The sequence below is a fragment of the Anser brachyrhynchus genome, assembly GCF_964034855.1.
Source record: "Anser brachyrhynchus genome assembly, chromosome: 2".
In the NCBI taxonomy this organism is placed as follows: domain Eukaryota; kingdom Metazoa; phylum Chordata; class Aves; order Anseriformes; family Anatidae; genus Anser; species Anser brachyrhynchus.
The window spans coordinates 155602442-155625984 of record NC_137695.1 but is presented as its reverse complement, the minus strand read 5'-3'; the positions used below and the strand labels follow the sequence as shown (position 1 = coordinate 155625984).

At 35.9% G+C, this 23543-nt stretch overlaps 1 long non-coding RNA gene across 1 annotated transcript; it reads right to left on the bottom strand.

The window, feature by feature from the left end:
• Window positions 1-3030: 3030 nt before the first annotated feature.
• LOC308190662 lies at window positions 3031-21327 on the bottom strand. Its single transcript, XR_013947449.1, has 3 exons — window positions 21198-21327; window positions 21020-21115; window positions 3031-3098 (listed from the first exon to the last, which is right to left on the bottom strand). It is a non-coding gene; the product is annotated as an uncharacterized lncRNA (long non-coding RNA).
• Between the last annotated feature and the right edge of the window lie 2216 nt (window positions 21328-23543).

Here is a 23543-nt window from a genome sequence, read left to right as displayed (position 1 = left end):
CTGCAGTCGGGTTCTTGTGAACCAATTGTGTCTTAATTGGTTGGCATTATTAGTAATAATAATGGTTTTATGCAAGTGTAAAGATCCAATTTGATTTTTAATGAGTTATGAATCAGGCAGTTGGACTGTGCAATATAGCCTCTGATCCCTGGATATCTGGATTTCATTTCAAAATCATGGAGAGAAAAATCCTAGGTGCTTCTCTAATAAACTTCCTGCTATTTATTCCTTTTTTTTTTTTTTTTTTAATTTTCAAGGAGAAAAATACATTTTAGATTTCATCTCTTCTGTAACTAACTATCATGATAAGCCCAACATTATTGTCATATTCCTTAAATAAATAATGCTTATTTGCGTCAAGCTGCTAATATATTCCTGAACTATTCATTTCAGTACAGGTTAATAGTGACAGCAATAACTAACTGGGAAACAAGCTGAAACTGATCACCTGATTGGATGTCCATATAGGAGGTAAAAAATCTGAAACAATTATTTTTCCAAAAATTTATAATTGGCATTAGCTTTCAGTAAGAAATAGTTAAAATATATTTAAAAGGAAATTTGATGTGAAATTAAACTAAAAAACAAACTTATCATTAAAAATAAGTCTGAAAGAGATATTGAGTATTCATGTAGTCAATTCCCCTGCACTCAGGAGGATCAGTGCTACTTAAACCATTCCATTTGAAGTTTAATTTAACTTTTCTTTTAATTCATGCTTGATTTTGCAGACAGACACATACTTTAATGAAGAGAAGGTTGGAGATAATCCCACTCCAAATTAAAAAGATAAATCTTCCCAATAAAGTTATTTCATTTCAAACCGTTGAAACTCTTGCACTTTCTTTATTTATTTATTTTTAATGAAAACCTGGAATCTTGTCATGCTTTCTGCATGTCTTTCAGAAGGTTGTGTTATACTGTAACAGCATTGTTTGATGGGGAAAATAAGTCCCAAGACATTATCACATTATCTCTGAAAGTTAACTTGTTGGCTTTAATTATCTGCCTGTTCATGGCAAAGGTAATTTTGGATGGCCATTGCCATCACCACCCTCTTCCACTGGCCTACTCTGAGCTCTGTAGCATTTCTAGTAGAGAAAGTCTGGAAAGGTGGTGGAATAGTTTGGTGTTATCTAAGATACCTGTACTCCTTCCTATTCCTTTTTTTGGGGGATGCTACAGGCAGTTGAAGTCTACAAAAATGTCTCTGGGATGCAGACTGCTTTTTACTTCATCTCATTTGGCAAGATACTTTTGCAAAAACAGCCATAAGTTGTAATGATGCCTGGCATTGGTTGGTCAGTCTTGGGGCTCTGAATCTACACACAAACCTCTCACAGAGGAATGCGAATATGTCCTTCATTTTTTACAAATATTCCTGGGTATTAAACTAACTATTTTCTTTTATTAATGTTTAAAACCAATGGTCTTTCCCTTAGGTGAATTTCTTGTTTGGCATATATCATGTGAAATGAGCGGATATGGCTTGGAATCTAGAAGAAGGCAAACATAAATTTCACATTTCCATGTGTAAATGTGCAGAGCAATACCCCTGTGACACTCCAGCTAAGCTTTTAGCTCTAAGTCATATTAAGAGTTAAGCAATGTAGCCATACAAACAGAGTAATGTAAAACAACTGGAAACACAAACTGTTTGAAATAGAGTTATAGGGAATGACTGCTGAAAGAATTACTTGTTCTTTGGGCTGCAGATCTTCTGGGGAGGGGGGGTTGGGGGGGGGGAGAGAGAGATAGTTAAATCAACATTACACCAATCACTTCACTTAAATTCCCATGAACTGTCAGGGTGGTCAATCCAGAAGTACCTGCTTCTTTCTACCAAGGTGTTCTGCCAACCTGAATACATGGCAATACCTCTATTTACTTTCCATTCCATTCTCTGTCCACTACTCTTACACTGTGAACTCTTCAAACAAGAGACAGCCTCTGATGATGTGTGCATAGAGCACTGTATAAGATGAGGTTAGTCCTGGCCTCTGACATTCAAATACAAATAACAAATGTACCGAAGGACTGGCTGCATTAGAGCAACAGCAATAGATCCAAAGGTTACATATTTTTCTTTCTAAGCTCACATTTCAATATTAATAGTTTATCTGTCAGAATGATTATAAGAGACATAGATTCAATGCAGCCTTCATGTTGACTGACTGAGCAACAGAAGGCATGACTTAGGAAGACAATTCAGGGAAGAAACATTTCTTCTGTACAAGTAACACAGAGCAATGGATTGATATTTCAAAGAGTATTTATTTCTAGATAGAGTAAAATGTTCAAATATACAGGACCCAAAGTATTCCTCTTTTTTTTTTTTTTTTAAGTCCTCAGTTATTGCCTTCTTTGTGATTTTGTGATTTGCTAAAAGTTTATGTCATTTTCTTTTGCTAAACATTTTATTTTATTTTATTTTATTTTATTTTATTTTATTTTATTTTATTTTATTTTATTTTATTTTATTTTATTTTATTTTATTTTATTTTATTTTATTTTATTTTATTTTATTTTATTTTATTTTATTTTATTTATTTATTTATTTATTTTTTTATGTGAGTGATTTATTGACCTAGGACAGCTCAGCAGAGATGCAGCATCCGGTTGCTCAATGAAGTCTTGCATTTCACCCAATTTTCCACCTGGGTTAACCAGAAAATGTAAATCTAAACTTGATAAATACCAACCACTGTTTCTCTGTCTGAAAAATTAATTTCCAAACTCCATCATAAGACTGCGCAGCAATCAAGAGCACACATCAAGAGCAAAAATAATATTGATTCAGTGTATTGTACTGGCAGCAACAACACTCACCTCTAACTGTTCTGTCTCAGATCTCATTTGAGAAATATGCAAATACAGGGTTGTTACAGTAACTGATTGCAGAAATATGGAATCAGTAGGGGTGTTAGCCCTGCTGTCCTGGCTAAGTTCCAGTTCAAGTAATTATGTTCCACCTACCTGAATTTTCTTCTTATTTCTTCACTTTCACTTAAACTACAGAGCAAGGTTCTTCACAGATATTTATTTGGCTTCTAAAGAGTGTGCCTTTGTGAGTGTTTCAGCTCCTGGTTGTTTCCTTTCTGTAAATAAAAGCACACATTGAGATACGCCCACATAAATACCTTTCTAAACATATAAAAATTATGTTGAAGAAATCCTGGTGTGTCCACTTGTGGCAACTTAAAGATACTTTAAGTATCTTTACCTAAAGCAAGAAAAGACTGTGAATGGGAATTTTTCCAGAAAAATTTTTTCTCTTTTTCGTTGTTCTGTGTGAGAACCCAGGTAGAAGGAAGTTGTAAAATCTGCACTGATTACCTGGAAGTGGTTTCTGGATTCAGGGTCCAGATGCTGGTTTGGTGCAGATATAGAAAAGGAAGAGTTTTTTGATATTGTCATTGAACCAGTTGTGTTTGAACTGAGAGGGCAGAGTCTTGTATTTTGAAGCCAAGAGAGATCAGTTTTACTACCTCTTCCATAAATGCATAGATAAGAAGATTTATCTAGTAATTATGTCTAGCTTCAGATACAGATCTATTTTAAACTCTTGCTTCCCAACGCTATTCTTAACAAATTCAGATCACAGATGAACTGACCTTGATCAAAATTTTTATTAAAGTGTTACACTGTTGAAGGGACACGTTTTGATGAAGAGTAATTTAAAAGTATTAAAACAGAGAAAAATAATCTGAATATGTTAACAGATTGATAATTTATTCTTTTAACTATTTGAAACCCATTTTTTTCTGCTCTTGGTAGGAGCATTAAAGTTATATTGTCCTTGCCATAATAAATAGCTGAAACTCAGTCTCTAAATAGTATGTAGTCATGTGAGCCCAGATTCCACAAAGATCTGTGTCATTTTATACACCAAGGACCAAACTCATCACACTTTATTATAAGCATTGATCTGAATGCCTGTTTTTGGATTATAGCGAGTTTTACCAATTGAGAAATGCAGAAACTGCAGAGGTGAAATCACATTGTCGTGGAAAGACAATTTCTAGAAAAATTTGTTCTTCTGCACTGTTATAAAGAGAAATTAGCACAAGGGTATTCTTAACATAAATAAATGTCTTGTGCTTGTTATGAGATAACTCTTTCCTCATCTGTGAACAAAAGGTGTGTATCCTTAAATATCTCCATTTATAAAATGGCTTCTGTAAATCAGAGGAATTACTGTCAATGGAGGTGGGCCTATACAATGGTAGTACAGTGTCTTTTGATTGACTAAATGCCATGGAAAAGCTTTCAAAAGTGCCAACAGAACAAAGGAATTGGAATTGAAAAAATAATTTCAGGCTCTACAGAAGGATTTAGGAAACTTTGGGTGTTTAAAACACAATGGTAATCCCTTCCAGGAAGTTGCTTAGCTCTGGACTCTGTTCTTTGACCTAAATGTTAACTTGACATTTGCATTTCAGTCTGCAGCAGTGCTCAGAGCTATTCCTGCCAATTTCAAACACACTTTGTGTTACTAGAGGCATGAAAAATATCTTTAATTGTACTAGGCTCCCTGGTTTGTAGAGTAAACCACATATTGTTTTTCTTGCAGATTTAGAGTCCATTATGAAATGTTTGTAATGTGTAATTGTAATAACAGCGGTTTTATTTTATTTTATTTTATATTTTATTTTATTTTATTTTATTTTATTTTATTTTATTTTATTTTATTTTATTTTATTTTATTTTATTTTATTTTATTTTATTTTATTTTATTTTATTATTTTTCCAAATAATACTTCTGTAAGGTGCCATTGCATAGGAATACTTCTGAAGATTTGGGCAATTGTATGAACTTTCCTTCCATTTCCATAATTTTAAAGTTGTATTTCTTTCTCCTTTTTTTTTTTTTTTTCCACAGAAAGAGACAAGGCAAAATACAGTAAAACAAGGCTTGAGGGTTTGAGGTTGAGCAAGGTTGCAATAAAACCTATTTTCTGTGGTTGCATTTTTATTTACCAAAGCAATCATCTTTCTTATTGCTAGTAGATATTTTACAGCTGACATACTTAATCTCTAGACCTCCTAACTCCAACAAAATCAACATTTCACATTATAGTATAGAATTGCAATAAATATGAGAACTAATTGGCTTGAAAAAATGAATTAGGAGTATATTGTTGGGTCATTAATCGGTGTCTGAGTTTTTAGAAATTCAAAAAATACTCTGCTGACTTGTAAACCACATATGAATAATAAATAGAATGGAGACTAGACTGCTAAGATAAAACTATTATGCATTCACCAACCTGACATTTAAAGAATATGTCAACAATTTAAAAGCTTCCTATATACCGATGAGATATTTATTCCATCAGGAATATATTAGAATCTCAGATTGCTGACACTTTACTGATTGTGTTAGTCTTCTGCAGAATAGAGCTTCCTGTTTATTATTTTAATTACTTTAGAGGAAAATAAGCCCATTCTTTGCATTGAATAAAGACCCTGTGTTTTATTAGTGGGTATTTTTTTCCTACCACATTTGCAGCAGATTTTTGTTAGATTTTTAGTAATCTTTATGTTTTGTCCCAAAAGAAAGTAACATGCTAAATAAGATTAAGAGATTTTTCTATTTTTTTTTTAACTTCTTCTGCTTGTGTTGCTTATTTTGTCAAAAATAAATGGACCAGTAAAATTAGTTAATATGAAGATAGGTAATTTTTTGTTACTTTGCCACATAATGTGTAAACTAAGTATTTTATTTCTAGCTCTGCTTCCTCCCTAAAATTTATGCAGTCAAAAATCTATAATGGCCTGCCTTTTTTGACCAAGTTAATTTGTATGTTAAGAAAACAGTAGGAGTATTAGAGCAGCTTTAACATATCTTTTCCTCTTAATATCCTTGTCACCATTCTCTTACATTTTTCCTTCACCAGAACTCCATCATAATATATTTAAAAAAAAAAAAGGATTAATAAATATTTTTTTCTAATCAATTTTGTGTATGCAAATGTAAACTGGACTTTTTTTTTTTTTTTAGCTTCCACTTTGGTCCATGTTTAGCAGGATTTTGCACTTTGAAGGATAGTTCTACTAGTCTCTACTAAAATTAAACTTCCATTATGCTTTGTGGTAGTTTCAACCCATGTACCTGAAAGTTATAATACAGATGGTGGAAGCAACCAGAGGAAGATCAAAAAAGAGTTTAAGTGAGATTAATAAGCCTATAAAACAGCTCACTGGATCTACCTTTGTGTGAATAGACACAAGGATAGTCACAAAGATAGTTTGCAGATGAGGACATGATACCTTCTACCAAGCACTAGGATCCTTTAAACTAGGATTGATGGGGAAAGAAGATGCGACTAGGAACACTGAGGTTAAGCCAGAGGATGGTAAGGCACCATCTGAGGGTGGCAAAGCTAATGGAATAATCTATGTCACTCCAGTGAGTGCTGTGGCTTCAGCAGCACCTCTGAAATGCTTGTGTACCAATGCAAGCCGTGTGAGGAACAACCAGACAAACTGGAAGGTTGTGTCCTTTCCAAGAGTTATGATATCATTGGCATTAGTGAGAGTTGGTCGGTTCTGCACCTAGAACAGAGTAATGCAGGTACAGACTGTACCTGCATTAATTATGTAACACAGGTACAGACTGGGAGATGAGTGGCTGGAAAGCAGCTCTGCAGAAAGGAATCAGGAGATGCTGGTGTACAATAGACTCAACATGAGCTAGCAGTGTACCCTGGCAGCCAAGACAGTGAACAACATTTTGGGGTGCATTAAACACAGCATAGCCAATTGGTCAAAAGAGGTGATTATTTCACCATACTTAGTGTCGATGCAGTCTCACTTTGAATATTGTGTGCAGTTCTCATCTCCACAGTATGCAAAGGACGTTAAGATACTTCAGTGCATCCACAAGAGGACAATAAAGATGATAAAGTTCTGGAAGGCATGTGTCCTATGAGGAGAGGCTGAGGACACTTGATTGTGGTTTTACTCAGCTGTGCAGCTGAGCTCCACCACAACTGGTCTCTCACTACCCGTCCTCCAAGGGAAATGGGGAGAAAATACGATGGAAGGGGTTCAAGGGTTGAGATAAGGACAGGGGGATCACTCACCAATTATGGTTACAGGTAAAACAGACTCAGCACAGGGAGATTAATAAAATGTATTACCTATTACTAACAAATTAGAGCAGTGAAAAACAAACAAACAAACAAACAAACAAAAAATAAAATGTCCTTCCCCCCATCCACCGTCTTCTACCTCCTTCCCCCCAGCTGGCGCAGGAGAATGGGGGAAATGGGGGTTGCAGTCAGTCCATAACATACTTATAAGTCCTAGATCTCATATCAGTAGGCACTGGCAACAGAAAGGCTTATTCAGCCCTTCTTCAGCAATATTATAAACCAACATATTTCCCTGGCATAATCATGTTCAGGCAACCGCTATTATTATCTTCTATTGTGAAACCACAACAGTATAATAACTATTGGCATGACACACAATAAGACACAGTCTGAGAGCTCAGTCAAAGGTCTGCAAAGTTTCAAGATTTTCAAGAGAAAACATAGCTCCTTTTTATTTATTTATTTATTTATTTATTTATTTATTTATTTTTTGTAAAATACATACTATTTTTCCTTACTGACTTACCACCCACCACTACTAGTTCACAGTGTTTGGATCATGTTCTTAATAACAGTAAACTTTGTGAGGTGAAGAATTGTAAAGATTTGCAAAAGATCTGGAGAGTGAAGGCAAGAAATGAGTACTTTTGTTTTGTTTTGTTTATTTTATTTTTCAGGAATGTCATATTGCCTTAAAATTAGCTGGAGGTATTGAAAAGAAAAAAATAATTTAACTTCAGCATACATACCAAAGTGGTATTTATTAATTCCCAAAGCACATTCTTTTTAGAAGATAATGAAGATATTTATAGGAATTGAGCACTAATCAACGCTTTCTGCACTTGAGCTCCCAACATGGTATAGTCTAGAAGTAAACAAATCTGCAGAGTAAAGAAAAATCAGACAAGATCTTTGAGTAAGATAAAAACAAAGAAGATAAACAAGAAGATATTCTAAATCTTTTAAAAAACATGTAGATTGTTCTAAACCCACAAGGGTTGACATTTGGTTAATGGCCATTGATAGCTCTTTGTTGAGTTAGTGCTACTCCGTCAGTTTTACTGGAACATCCAAGTAATTCACTTCATTTTAAGAGCGACAAATCCACAAATCAGTTAAAAGCTAAAGTCATGAGGAGTTGGATTTGGGTTTGTAGTGTTTTGTTTGTTTGTTTGTTTGTTTGCTTGTTTGTTTTTTGTCCGCCATCGTGTCATCCCCCCCCCCCGTCCCCGTTCCGCCCCCCCCCCCCCCCGAATTTTAATCCAAGGGCTTTGTCACCTTGAACTTCACTGAACTTCATTCAGCTGGAAAACCTGGCTCTGGAGGAAAAAGGCACCAATTCCAAGATTTGAAACTGTTTTTTCCTAGAATCAGGTAGATGAATACTGTTCACATTGATTTTTCTGTAAAACCACTGTATCTCTAGAAAGGACAGAAGAATTACACTTCTGCTGCACCAAACGAGAGAAGAGTTCATCTCCGGTATCTGGCTTTGTAAAGTATATAAGAAATAGACAAGAACAGAAATATAAAGCAAAAATGTTAGTAGTTTAATGGATGATCTACATTAAGCTCTGGAATTCTTTTTCCCAAACCTGAATCTATTTTTCAGACACAAAATTATGTAGAAAGAGACAGGTCATCCATCACTGAAACACTCATCAGACGTGAAGTAATTAGAGAATGACTGTTGTCCTGAAATAATGAAGGACTGATTGTATGCATCTATAGCTGAATAATGAAATACAAAAAGAAGAGCTATTGGAAAAGTAAAGTAGATAAAGAAAAAAAAAACGTTTCATAGTGCATCTCAAAGATAGAATTTGGGCTTATAAGCAGCTCCTGTGTGACAGCAAAAGAAGACTGGATGTCAGTCTAACTTTGCTTTCTTAACCCTTATGTTATGGAGAACTTATTATTTCAAAGCATTATTATTATTATTATTATTATTATTATTATTATTATTTTATTATATTAATATGAATTAATAAATTAATATATTGTTAATAATAATCATCATCATAATAATAGCACAATCTATTTATTCTGCAACATGAATCTATGGTGACAATTGTATGTGGAATTTGAACTTGAGCATATGAATACATAGATCCATGCAGATTCATTAATACAGAGTTCTGGAAACAAGGTTTATCCATGTCCCTTTTAGGCTCCTCTTTCAAATAGTACTTTGCTGTGACACCTATAAAAATAACCTAATGACAATGATGAGGTGCCTGAAAAACTGAGAAAACTACTTATGACAATGAGCAACACTGCCTCTTTGTTTCTTAAATCCCCTCCACTCTTTGTCTGCTTCTGCTTTTGAGTTTTTTGTTTGTTTGTTTGTTTGTTTGAGAAGAAAGATACCCTGGTACCAGGCAGACCCTCCCAGACCAATGAGTTACATATAAGGGTGAAGAGTTTTTTTTTTTTAATATTTCTTGCATCCTTCTAGACCCAAAGGAGCCCAGATTTTTTAATATTAGTATGAAAAAATCCTCCAAAAATGTCAACATCTGGTCAACTGAAGGTACTGATTATGACAGGTTTTTTAAGGAAACTGAAATGAGAATAAGAGGAAATATTTATTAGAGGAGATAGGAACAAAATATCTAGTATGAAGATGCAATAAATATGACTGCTATAGCTGTTGTGATTTATGAAATGACTGATTTATGAAAAAAGGCTGTGAAAATAGAAAGATTAAGTTCAGGGCATGAGTGGTGCAAGTTCCACCAATTTCTGTTTAAGATCATCTGACATAAGAACAAATTCATTGTTTATTTCTGTATGGCTTATTCAGTTCTCAGTATAACATGTTGAAGCTTAATTATTTATAAATAAAGACAAAAAAAAACCAAAACAAAACAAAAAAAGTTTTGCTTCTGTTTAAAAAGAACCACATAAGAAGCAAATGTCTCTGCTTTTCTACCAAGAAAGGAAGGGAAGCATGTTCTGACCACCCATTTGTGATTTTGGTGCAGGAAAGGCGGCATTCTTTTACATAAAAATAATTTTATTAAATTAAACCTGCAGCATCATAAACAGATGCTTCAATATTTGGCTTTTTGTTAGGTTTTATCACATAGTAAGTGTCCAACCTCCATCAGGACTTCTGTTTTTGAGTCCCTACAGTCTTCCATATGTGTTTGTGAGTGCATTGATTTCTGAATGAGCATTTACAAAGGAAATTGTACACTTTGTTTAAGGAGGAAGGGAAGGGAAGGGAAGGGAAGGGAAGGGAAGGGAAGGGAAGGGAAGGGAAGGGAAGGGAAGGGAAGGGAAGGGAAGGGAAGGGAAGGGAAGGGAAGGGAAGGGAAGGGAAGGGAAGGGAAGGGAAGGGAAGGGAAGGGAAGGGAAGGGAAGGGAAGGGAAGGGAAGGGAAGGGAAGGGAAGGGAAGGGAAGGGAAGGGAAGGGAAGGGAAGGGAAGGGAAGGGAAGGGAAGGGAAGGGAAGGGAAGGGAAGGGAAGGGAAGGGAAGGGAAGGGAAGGGAAGGGAAGGGAAGGGAAGGGAAGGGAAGGGAAGGGAAGGGAAGGGAAGGGAAGGGAAGGGAAGGGAAGGGAAGGGAAGGGAAGGGAAGGGAAGGGAAGGGAAGGGAAGGGAAGGGAAGGGAAGGGAAGGGAAGGGAAGGGAAGGGAAAAGAGTTGTTTCCTTAGCTCTCCTATGGATGGTTGGTAATGTACCTTCATACATTTTCTACATAAAAAAAAACGTGATTGAAGCAGTTTAGGATTAAGCCATTGGTGTCATCAGCATTTCCTATTTACATTGCAACTTTATACTGCACTGTCTCCATTGATTGTGTGCTGGTTGTGTTTTTTATAAGAAAATTCATTTATTTATTTGACCACCAGCCACCACTGGAGGTGGTGATCACTGCTCTTGTTGATCAACATGGGAATCAGGGTCCAAGATTTTGAATACAGAATCTGGCTTTTCTGATGACCAGTTATATCAGTTCTGTGTACTTCATTTCCTCTGCTGCAGAAATAAGGTTGTTAACACTGTCATATCTCAAAGGGGCAATGATATGACAGGTCATTCATTCACATAAAGAAAAGAAGATATAAATGCTGCCTTGATTATTCTTAGCCTAATGTTCTGTGGAAAAGAGAATTTTCTGTTCACTAGGCCTGTTAGGAAGGACTCTAAGAGATCAAATAAATGTCTCGTATATATAGTCTTGTAACTATAGTGACCCAAAACCTGTCAACAAGAGAATGAAGTGGGGCTTATTAAAACATTATTTTGTTCTTTGCATGTTTCATTTGGGGAAAAGGTGCAAATGGAAAAACATCTACAGGCACTGCTCTCTATTACTGCTAGGAGTCTGGAGGTGCCATGCAAAACACCCAACCTTCATTTGCAAAATACAGAATCAAAAGCAATCGTAACGTCTCTGCAAAACCACAATAAGGATCCAGTGAATAGACTAGATTGGAACCACTGTCCAGGGCTCAATCTGCCCAGCAGTAAATGTGCCTATCAGTTAACACTTGATCAAAAACACCACCAAACAGAGAGGCTACTTTGTTCGTTCCTCTCATCATATGCTTCTGTATGTTTTATTGTTGTTTTGTTAATTTTTTTTTGTTTATTTTGTTTTTCCTCCTGCAGGTCTGGCATGAAAACATTCAATTCAAGGGAAAGAAAAAAGAAATACACACATATAAAAAAAAATCATAAATAGGAAGGGTAAGTTATTTACATTTTCACCAAAGGAAGTGACTCAAAAGCAGTTTATTTAGATGAAATTTAGTTTTTAACTGTTTGGAAATATGAATAAAGATAGAATTTTACCATTGCATTATTATGAATTTAAGTGGTAACAACTCCATCTTATCTTTTGGCATGCATTTTTGAGCATTCTTTCAATTTCTAAGTTTAAAATATAATTTTTAAAAGCATTTATCCTCATATTATTTCCTTCCAGATACAGTGTTGAAATACATCTGAACAAATGTGAAAAAACATACCAGGATAATATTTTTGAACAGTATTAATTGTCATTTCAAGTGCTTTTAGACCATTTCAAAAGAGAATATTCTGTTTCTGAAATGGCACATTCCCAGGTAAAATAGTTTCTGTCTTTTGTTCAGTCTCATTTTATGTGTTGTTGACTAGAATGTTAATGCAATAATTTACAGTTGCATTATCTTTATGGTTGTATATTATAATAACTTAATGGAGCAGAAATGCATTGCAGATGGACAGATAAAGACTGCCTGTGAAAATTAGAGAGAGGAGAAGTGGGATGTTTTTGAGTAAAGAACATACAGCATTGGAAGGGAGTTTGGTTGTGAATATCAATATAAGCCTTGTTTTTTAGAAACCTCTGTTACTTTCCATATTCCATGTTTCACACATGACTTTGCAAACCCATGATAGATAAAGGCAGTATGATAGCCATTAGTTAAAATACAATGGATGCTTCACTCATTAATAGATCACACGGACAGTTACTGGTTCTCATTTTTCTTAGAAAGGAATATAACAAACATAAGTCATAAATGCTTCAAATAAACTAAATTATGATAGAAAATTAAACATGAAAAAGTAGCCTAATATAGCTATGTTAAAGTCAGAACTACAAATCTCAGACATGTGATGAGGCACATTGTTGAATTTGTTAGATACAGAGATATGTCTGGAGACAATCTTTAAATGGGGCGGTAGATGAAGAAAGGCGCAGAAGTCAAATGATTTACACAAAATCACAAGTTTAATAGAAAAGATTTGTGATGGGAAGGAAAGAGAGATTTAATTTATGATATTATACAAATGAAACAGCTAATGGAAGGTAGGAATTTATCTCTAGCATCCCACTAATTTATATCTCCATGAATATATTAATTTTTATGTATAAAAAATACTCTGAATTTATTGCCATCAAGTCATGATTTGCTATGAATTCAAGACTTTCTCAAAACTCCAAACATATTTCATTATATTTACACCAGCAGCAAAATCAAATAGCTGTATAATATATTCACCCTGGAATTTCTTTATAACTAATGTCCCACAGGACTTGCTAAACTGTCCACTTGAGAAGTTAAAACTTCTCACTGATACTCTTTGTTTTTTTTTTTTTTGTTTTGTTTTTTTAGCATGGAAATATTTTCCATAATAGACCAGTCACTGACTCTAAAATCTCTTAGATTGTTCAGTTGTTGAAAAATAATATATATTGCCATAGGGAAAGTAGATAAATTGATTGACTTAAGGGGTAGGGATACTTCAGAAAAGGATGGCTAATGCAAAAAATCATGTTATGGTATTATTGGCTAAGTGCAACTTGAGCATTTGATTCTTCCCCTCACAGCTGAACAATACCAAACAACATGCCAAGATAACATGAGTAGCATTCACACAAAAGTTCTTAGTTTATGTCAAAAAAAAAAAAAAGTTACTTTAGTTTCTCTCTAAATGATGTATTGTACACACTCCAGGGCTTTGACGTGTTTTAAGATAGTCTTGGAAAGCATGTGAAGCATGTGTTTACCACATTTACTGTTAAACAATCCTGCTCTCTCCACTACTGATATTTATAAACAGGTACTTTATACATTTGAGGAATTAGAAGTTAGGAAAGGAACAATTGTCAAGTGATTTTCATCTCAGATGTGATAACTTCTAGAAAAATGAGTACTTACAAAAAAAAAGTTGTCTTTCCATTCATGGGCCTCAGCAAAAGAAAATTCACACATGAATAGCAAGTCTAACGATCACATTGTACTGTAAGAAGCATTAAGAGATGATCTTCAGGGACTTTGGATGAAATACTCTTTGAATTACCGTATAATGAGTGAATGTGGCAAAGCTGTGTTCTTTCCAGCAGTGGGGAAATTTAAGATTTACTCTAATGCAAAACATTCAAGCACAGAGAAAAAATCAACTCTCAGACTTTATTCCTGGAGCTTATTGCACAAGCCAGAGACCAAACACCTTCAGCAAGAAGAATAACAAATGGCTTATCAGGTTCCCGAGATTCCAAATGCTTAAGAGAATCAACGAATCAATAGTTGTGTGGGATTATGAAATAAAGCAGAAAACGAGAAACAACCACATCAGGGGCTTGAGGGTCTAGATAAGGACTTCAGCAGAGAGCTTGTGCCCTGCTCTTGATACTGATACAAATCACATTTATTAAAAAGGGAACAAACAAAAGTTCCAGGAATCAGGTTTATTCTTGGAGCAACTTTCTTAATCCAGAGAGAACTATGCTATAACAGGAACAAGTTTCACCTCCTTGGCAAGTGAGGTGAGATACAGCTTTATTTATAGGAAGAAGAGCTCCACACATGTATATTAAATTTATGTAAGCCTAGAATTTGTCATGTGGTATTGTCTGCAGTGTCTATATTTGGATGATCTAATTTACTAGCAGAAATCACATTAATTTAAATATTAATTTAAATATGGGGGGGAAAAAGTACATCTATTTATATATACAGAATGTCTTTCCTGTCATTGGGAGCACATAATATTCTCTGTCTCAGCATAAATTCAAGCAAAAGGAGAAAATGAATCAATTTTCCCAGTAGAGAACTATAAAATATTAGAATAAGTAAACAGTGACTGCCACAAATTTTTATCATAATTTTAAAAATAGTTTGAGAGCTTGCTCTAGCATATGAAGGGAGTTTTTGCAGCCATGGGTATGTTTTTTGAGGAACTGTAGTTGAACAACAGCAATATTGCACACACACCTGATGACACACACACACACTTTCCTAAGAAATATGTCTCGGGAAATGGCATTCCATGAAAAACAGTAAAATGCATCAATGTATTGAAACAACAGCCATAATTAATGAATGGGAACACTGGTTTACTGTGGTCCTAGCTCACTGCATGGTACTGCTGGCAGCTGAAACTTGAATTGACTCTTTTCTCACATCTAGTGTGGAGAGGAAGGAAGAACACAAGAACAAATAAATTAGTTGGAAGGACTGATTGGGACCGTAAGTGAGAGAGTAGATCTGCTCCTCCTGCAGTTTCCTGATGACTCCAGAAAACTACTATTCAGCTCCTTAATGGTTACAAAGAAAATCAGTTATTCATTGCAATATTTTGTTAAATGGATCATATACATAGCTAAGGGCATTTATTTATTTATTTATTTACTCTTGTCATTTAGAGTTTCATTGTTAAATCATGTCACATTTTCTTTTACGAAGAGTATGAAAGTGTGCATTGAAGAATTAGAATTAGTTTTATGCTGTTCAAAATTTGTTAATATCATCTGTGTGAAGATAAGATTTCGAGACAAAACTGGTCCTGGGGCTTAGCTATGCAAAATGTTTGAAATCCACATCAATAAACTATTCATTTCTGCTGTTAAACAAAACTATTGGAAATCTCAGTCTTTGCTAGATGACTGGAACAGGGAGTTTGGGGGTACGATTCATTTCATCTCACTGCTGTTATATAAATATATGTATCTACAGCTGAGCTGGCTGTTTAGGCTCCCATTATGGTCAATGTAGTCTAATCAATACAGTCAATGGAGTTTAATGTGATTAATTTGGACAAATGTGTTTACTTTAGGGCAAGATAAACTCTTCAGACCTCAATTCTGTTGAGTTTATTGACTAACCCTCCACTGACTCTAAAAGGAAACTCAGAGTAATTTGGTCAGATGTTTCTACATTGCATACATCCATGGATAGTTAAACAAACTCTAGGGTTCATGATGTTTATAATCACAGAGCTCATAATCTTTAAGAGACAGATATTCTGAATAACAGAGTGGGAATTTCTTTTGACTTGTGCTGGTTCTGGCCTAGTAGCAGGTAGAAAAAAAGAGAGGGAAAAAAAAAAAAGGAGGAATCCATTCCATTTTAAGAAAACTGGAATATTAGAAAAAAAAAAGGGAAAGGAAAGGGAAGGGAAGGGAGGGTAAGGGGAAGAAGGGGAAGGGTAAGGGGAAGAAAGTGAAGGGGAAGAAGGGAAGGGGAAAAAGGGAAGGGGAAGGGGAAGAATGGAAGGGGAAAAAGGGAAGGGGAAGGGGAAGAAGGGAAGGGGAAGGGGGAGAAGGGAAGGGGAAGGGGGAGAGGGAGGGGGAGGGGGAGGGAAGGGGAAGGGGGAGGGGGAGGGGGAGGGGAGGGGAGGGGGAGGGGGTAGGGAGGGGATGGGAGGGGGAGGGGATGGGAGGGGGAGGGGAGGGGAGGGGAGGGGAGGGGAGGGGAGGGGAGGGGAGGGGAGGGGAGGGGAGGGGAGGGGAGGGGAGGGGAGGGGAGGGGAGGGGAGGAGGGGAGGGGAGGGAAGGGAAGGGAAGGGAAGGGAAGGGAAGGGAAGGGAAGGGAAGGGAAGGGAAGGGAAGGGAAGGGAAGGGAAGGGAAGGGAAGGGAAGGGAAGGGAAGGGAAGGGAAGGGAAGGGAAGGGAAGGGAAGGGAAGGGAAGGGAAGGGAAGGGAAGGGAAGGGAAGGGAAGGGAAGGGAAGGGAAGGGAAGGGAAGGGAAGGGAAGGGAAGGGAAGGGAAGGGAAGGGAAGGGAAGGGAAGGGAAGGGAAGGGAAGGGAAGGGAAGGGAAGGGAAGGGAAGGGAAGGGAAGGGAAGGGAAGGGAAGGGAAAAGGTGTCTTCATAACCAGGGTTGAGGGTATAAAAATCTTACTGTTTACAAAAACATACTGTGCCCACACAGATTTCCTCAGAAGTACTTAACCTTTGCTTATGCACAAATTGAACACTTCTTGTAATGCAAAATATGAGAAGTTCCAGCACAGGCTACTTGATGAGCTTCTGGCAGACACTGTTCTTTCATATCAAGGAAAATAGGAATGGCTGTAAGAAGTCTGTGCTTAGCACAAAGAAAGGAATAAAGTTTCCCAGGGTTGTATTGCCAAGATAAAATCTGCTTTGGTCCTTGTAATTTCTTGGGATAAAGAATGTCACAGAAATATCCTTCTCATGTTTATTTCCTGTTATTTTTTTCATCTCACTTTATGCCCTCTGTCTGTTACAAGAAACACTTGCTCTCTCTGCATTTACTTTATTTCTTTCATATTGTTTATGTCAGGCATCTCTTATTCCAGCTGAAGACTCTCAGTCTCCTTAACCTCTCCTGGCATGGAAATCATCCTACAACTTTGATTACATGCTATATTTCTATCTATATTTTTTTACTGTTTCATTATATTATTTGCAATAAAATAACCACACATCTTTGCCACTTCTGTGCTACAAGAGCTTTTCAAATACACAGTTCACTTTCTAGCAATAAATTGAAAGATAGTTTTTTCTTCAGAAACTGAGTCCACAGCTCAGTTCCTAATGGATGGTCCAGCTTGTCTTAACGAAAACAGACTTGGCAGTTTACAGATTTCCCAGGTAGCCGAGTCTGGGCAGGATCTGATCTCTTACTCATGAGGCTCAGATTCCCCTGAACACTCCTGAGCACTTTCCTAGGAAAGGAATCTTCCTTTCCTAGTTCTTCTCTTGTGGGACTCTGCTCTCTTTCACCTTGAAAATAATGCAAGAGCTGCCTAAGCCTCCACCAAAAGGAACATTCAGAACGCCTTTCAGATTAGGTTTGACCTCTTTGGGTACTTGAAGGAGTAAAGTTGCAATTTACTCAGCACAAGAATCAGAACTTCTCTGTCCCTCTTGAAGTTATCTAACAAATGCACAAAATCTCTTACTCTGCCTTTTCAGAGCATCCTTGGATTTATTTAGTATCCTAGTGGAAAACACATTCTTTGAAATCTCTCTGTACATCTCTTTTGTTCTTGACAATCAACAAGATGCTTTGGCTTACAGCTTCCAAAAATATTTTAATCCATCTTTGCTATCCCTCAGCTCTTTCGTATTTCCGTGTTCCTGAATTTTCTTATACGGAAGGTTATTGAAACAGTGTCACTTCTGGTAGAAATCTTGTTGTCCCACCAATGCACCGTATGGCAGAGACATGCCCTGCTCCAGAATTTGTTGTCTATTTCTGTTACAAAAGGAAGGATTAAATTCGTGCTTCTGATTTTAATCATAACAGTTAACCTACAACCTAGGTTGAGAGATTTATTCCAAATTTGATAAGAAATAAGAAAAAATGTAAAGTAGACATAAAAGCGTGGCTTTTAAAATGCCAGTCTCCTGATGGGGGTTTCAAGCAATTTAGACTGAGCTTCTTTAAATATCACATGCCTTCAAACAGAAAGAATTTTAAAGACATGACCTTTCATACGAAAAAGAACTGTAAAAATGAATAACTATGCTATTTACTAGCAAAATGACTGTTTTTCTTCCCAATATAATTTTCATAATTCACTGCAGTGTAAAGATTTCTTCTAAAAGGTATTAACTCCGTTATCTTCATTAACCCTATTCCATAGATGCATCTCCTCTAACTACTTAACATATACATATATCATATACTACAGTCCTTTTTTAAAAAAAAAACTCCACTCTGCCTGGACTACTCTGCCTCTTGGCTACATCATTCATCTGTTTCGCTGCCACCTTATAGGATTCCTTCAGAGGTCCTGGAGTGAGTTCTTCATGGCCTTATGTTTAATGACTACCTCAGTATCATGCAAGACTAACCTTGGAGGAAACAGCAGAAACATGTTCCTATCACAGAGTATAGTCATTCTATTAAACTACTTAGAAGCTATTTCTCCAGTTTAGTTTTACAGTATTGGTATTCATTTGCCTTTGCTTTAGTACTGTATTATAATTGTCATAGCTAACATTAAGCAATTGGTAGAGAAAGCCCTTCCTTTGACATTGAAATTCAGAAGCAAGGAGACAGTAACAGCAAGCAGTAATGACATGCTCTCCCTCCTTTTGTCTGCATTTTATTTATATTTTACCTCAAAGTGTCTTAATTGTCCATCTGCCAATGTCATAACAACAGACATCTGTTTAAGTGAGACACTCTCAATCTTTGCTGGGAAGAGTGGTTAGAAAGCACGCCAAAAGAAAAAAGAAAAGAAAAAAAAAAAAAAAGAAAACCGATCAGAGGATACATTGCCATGTTAGCATACGTTTTCAGCTCTCATTTATGTGTCTTTTTGCTTCAGCTTCAGTTTGGGGGAGGGAAATGGGAGTAGCGCTGCTTTAAAAGCCATAACCTTTGGAATTAAAACAAGTTCCCAGCACAAACTGAGCAATAAAAAAGCAATCATATCACCAGGCTGCTGGCCCTTATTATTTTAGCATCAGTGTGATGGGCTTTAAAAAGCTTTAGACATGCTGGGAAAGTTAAATACACGTGTTCCATTTAAAACTGACCAGCATTTAAATATGCAGACACCTGCCATGACAAGCAGTCAAGGGATTGCTCTTTCATTTTATAAATGGAATAAAACTGCTCAGTAGAATGGCATGACATCTGTGTGGATATTTGTTTAGTTGCTAGTGGTGTACTTAATGTAAGGGATTTAGAGTATTAGGCTCAGACAGCATACTGCAGACTCCACTTCCCCACAGTGACTTGTCTATTGAATGCAAGATTTAAGTAGTTGAACAAAGTGATCCTTTTGTCTAGCATGAAATAAAGAAGAAGTGTGTAGGGGTGAGGTGGCTTGTATTCTGGTTTTTCCTTCCTGCAAGAAAACTATTAGCTTTGTTAGCAGCAGGAGCAGTACAATACATGCACTCTTGAGATGCTGGCACCAGCATTGTGGGGGAAAAGAAGGTGATGTTTTTGTTCACTGGGCAAATGGAATAAAAATTATATTTATCTGAGAATATGAATAGAAATACTTGTCTTTGTTTCATTTCAGGGGTGGTTAAATCCTTTTTAATGTTTACATTAAGATTAAATTTGAATTGAAAACATGCATTGCATTGAAACAAGGCAATACTTTGAAAGTACCACAACTAAACATTCTGATTTTCCAGATATTTCCTCCCTTGAATTCACCCGTAAGTACCATGCTCCCACTGTGGCTTGAATATGAGCAATTTCAGCTTCCTCAAATGTGTTTGGGGATGGAGAGGGTTTGAACTTACTGCTTGCTGAAAATGTTTTGCTCCTGGCTAGCTTCTTTCTGCCGTGATGGAATGAAGACACACAGAGAATAATACAGATTATTGCCAGTTGTGATAATTACAAAGAAATCACCTTTTATCTTTTTCTATTTTATTTTTCTCTGTTCCTTTTCTCCATTCCACCAATGTAAAGCAATTACTGTGCCACATTTTATAAGATGTGTTCCTTCCACTGACCCTTTTAATTTGTTATGGAACATTCTTCATCTCAATATATTGATACTAGCCCATCCTTCCTTCTCTTTTATTGACTAGCATTTATGCTGGAAATGAAGAACAATAACAATGAGGGAGGAAAATCATTTACACTAGAGCAATGAGATCAGCTTTTAATTATACCATATGAATAATTTGTCAGTGTCTCATTTCTGACCCTCTGTAAAAGTTGTCTAGCCTTTATTGTTTTACAAAGTAATAAAACCATTAAAGATAATTTGGGCTATTGCTTTTCATAGTGCTTTTATTCCTTTTCCACTGACAAAATAATCATCTGTATAAAAAAAAAAAGATCTTCAAAATACTGCCACAATCCTGAGATGACGAATTTACTGTCCTGTTTGTGTTGTATGTTGCTGTTAATGTAATCTAAAGAACAACAAACCATAGAGAGTTAATCAATCCTGCGACGTCAAATATAATTTTGTATCCCTGGATTATTGTATAGGAGAAATGTGAAGATAAATGATTGTATTTGATTTTGACACTGTTAGGCAACATTTTTCATGCCATAAAAGTAAGACGATAGTTCCTTATATCCCATGGATCCCATTTAAGAGTGTAACTGTATGTTGACACTAATATTCTAGGTTGGACCATGTAGAAGAGCTGGACAATAAAAAAAAAAAAAAAAAGAGTCTAAACAGGGAGACAAGAAAGACAAGAAAATAAATAAATAAATAAAACACCTCTAGTATATACTTACTTGCCCATTATCTCAATACCTTCCATCCAGTTTTATGATTTAATCCTGAAGCTTGAAGAAACAAAATGCTGCTATCCCTCTTTCAGACTTAGGTGACTGAGGGAAAAAAAAATAATCAAAAAAAAACAACCAAAGGCTTGATTTCATTACAGAGAAGAGAAATCTGTATACTGAGTACCTGGTACTGCACTGTTCCCCGCAAGCATTACTAGGATTTTCGAACAGTTCTTCATTCTGCATTGAGTGACCTTGGGGAGTCCATCATGCAAATGTTTGAGGAGATGAAATCAGATCTTCTGAGGTGCTGGGGATGCCCTAGACAAAAGTCACCTTCTAAATGTTTTACCCGGCTTCCTTAGTAAAAACAAACAACAACAAAAACAACAACAAAAACAAACAACAAAAAAACAAAACGTCCTTGAATGGAAGCAAAAAAAAAAAAAAAAAACACATTCTAGCTCATGGCTGAGCTCATGGCTCAGATAATCCAAGTAACAAGGATCACCAGATCCAAGGAGGTTTTACTCTATGAGATAAGAGCATCCAACAAGGTGAACCCTGAAGGAAGGCAGGCACTAGGTGACTTATCTGGGGGCACACAAAGTCAGTGGAAAAGCAAAACTGTAAAGTGGCTTAAGCAGGAAATGATTTCACACTCTGTATACTTTGATTATATTCTCCCTAGCCATTCCCAATTCCTGTCAATGTCTTTTTCCAAGTTTCATCCTTGTTTTAGTAACTACAATAAACTTCTACTTTCTTTTTGTCTCATCTGGGGGCATGATACCCTGTAATGAATTCATTAATGACAGGAATTTAAATAAAAGCTTCAAAATCATTTAAAGAGCTTTTTTAGGTTTGAACTGGAAAATACTTTGAAAATCATGCTTTCCTTATACTTTCCTTTCTCAAGAACTATGGAAAAATTATATCACTATGAGCAATTCAGACACACACCAAAAAAAAAGCCAGCTCTGGGATATGTTCACTTGTGGTGTAAATAAGTGCATTGATACTGACTGGAAGAATACATCTATTCATATTTTAGGTCAAAAAAAATGCAGTAATAATTATTTATTGATCAGTCACAGATAAATAAGAAGTTAAAATTGTTGTTTTACATCATCCCAGTCCTTAGTTATTTAAGAAGCTGAAATAAGACGTGGAAAGAAATTCATTGTGTTAATACTTCGTCTACAAAAGCCTTTTGAATTCTAGATTGCCAACAGAGAATGGCATGTATAATCGTGTCAGTTCATAGTATCCTATAACACAATATCATTAGCTCTCCAGGCAGACTGATTGAGATGGGTGGCAGTTATACTATAATAGTAGACAACCTATTATGTATTCTGTAATCTTATCTGGTATATACTGCAAAATGATCATAAATCAGCTTATGACCTACAGCTAAATAGGCTCATGTTTGATCCCACTAGTTAAAATTACGAGATCTAGATAAGGAACACATTTATGAGAAGATAAACAAGATATTCATCAAATTGGCTCTTATGAGTGCCATGTTGACAGAATCTCATTTCTCTGTGTCTCTCTCTGTCTCTCTCTCACTTTTTAAAAAATATTATTTTTTATTTATTTTTTTTTTCCCTGTGACTAGGACTTACTAAAGAGCACCTGCAGAGCTTAGAGGACCAAGCCAAAGGGTGTCACAGTATACCAGTGAAAGCCATGGCAAGGCCTGAACACAGATCTTGACAGCCCATTAGTGCTGTGTTTGTCATGATCATATAGCAGCTACAGTTAGGAGTTAAGCATGGACCAAGGACTACTCCCTATAGGCACATTGTTGCCTACTGAAAAGCAAGCAAGCTTGGCTCTGTGGATGTTAGTGCGATGACAGATGCAGTCAGGATCGCAGGAGGTGTTCATTAATGAAGTAAGAAATCTAGGCTTCAAAGAATGGGTCAATTTTTTCACCTTAAATATTCATTCTGAAGTTGCTATTGAATACCCTTGTGCCAGTCTGAACTTTGTATTTTCGTCTTTTTGTTTGTTTGTTTTGTTTTTGGTTTGGTTTGGTTTGGTTTGTGATCAGACAGCACTGAAAATTCCTTTCAGTTCTGTTTTTTTTTTTGTTATTTTTTTTCTGTTCTACCTGCCTCTAGGAAAATTATTTGAATGAGATCTTTCATTCTTTAGCTCTGCCTTCTCTGAACGTCTTATGAGTACATCACTTTCCTCGCCCACATTTTTCAAAACCATAAAGAAGATTGCTCTCACTATCTTTCCAGTGCAGACTTTTTTTCTTATAGCTTATTTGTTTATTCAATTTACACTACATAGTCTTGCAAAGGTAAGAAAAAAGCTGTAATATAATGCAGTGAGGACTAGGTAATTGCTTCCTTGTAGAGGGCGCTGGGATTCTTTAAGACAAAAGCCAAAAAGATTATAAAATAAAGGTGTTTTACTTCTGTATGAATGTATACTTTATGCTTAAGTTTAATAAAATTAGTACACAAATGTTATATAAGAACAGAAGGCATAACAGTCCAAAACTGGCAGA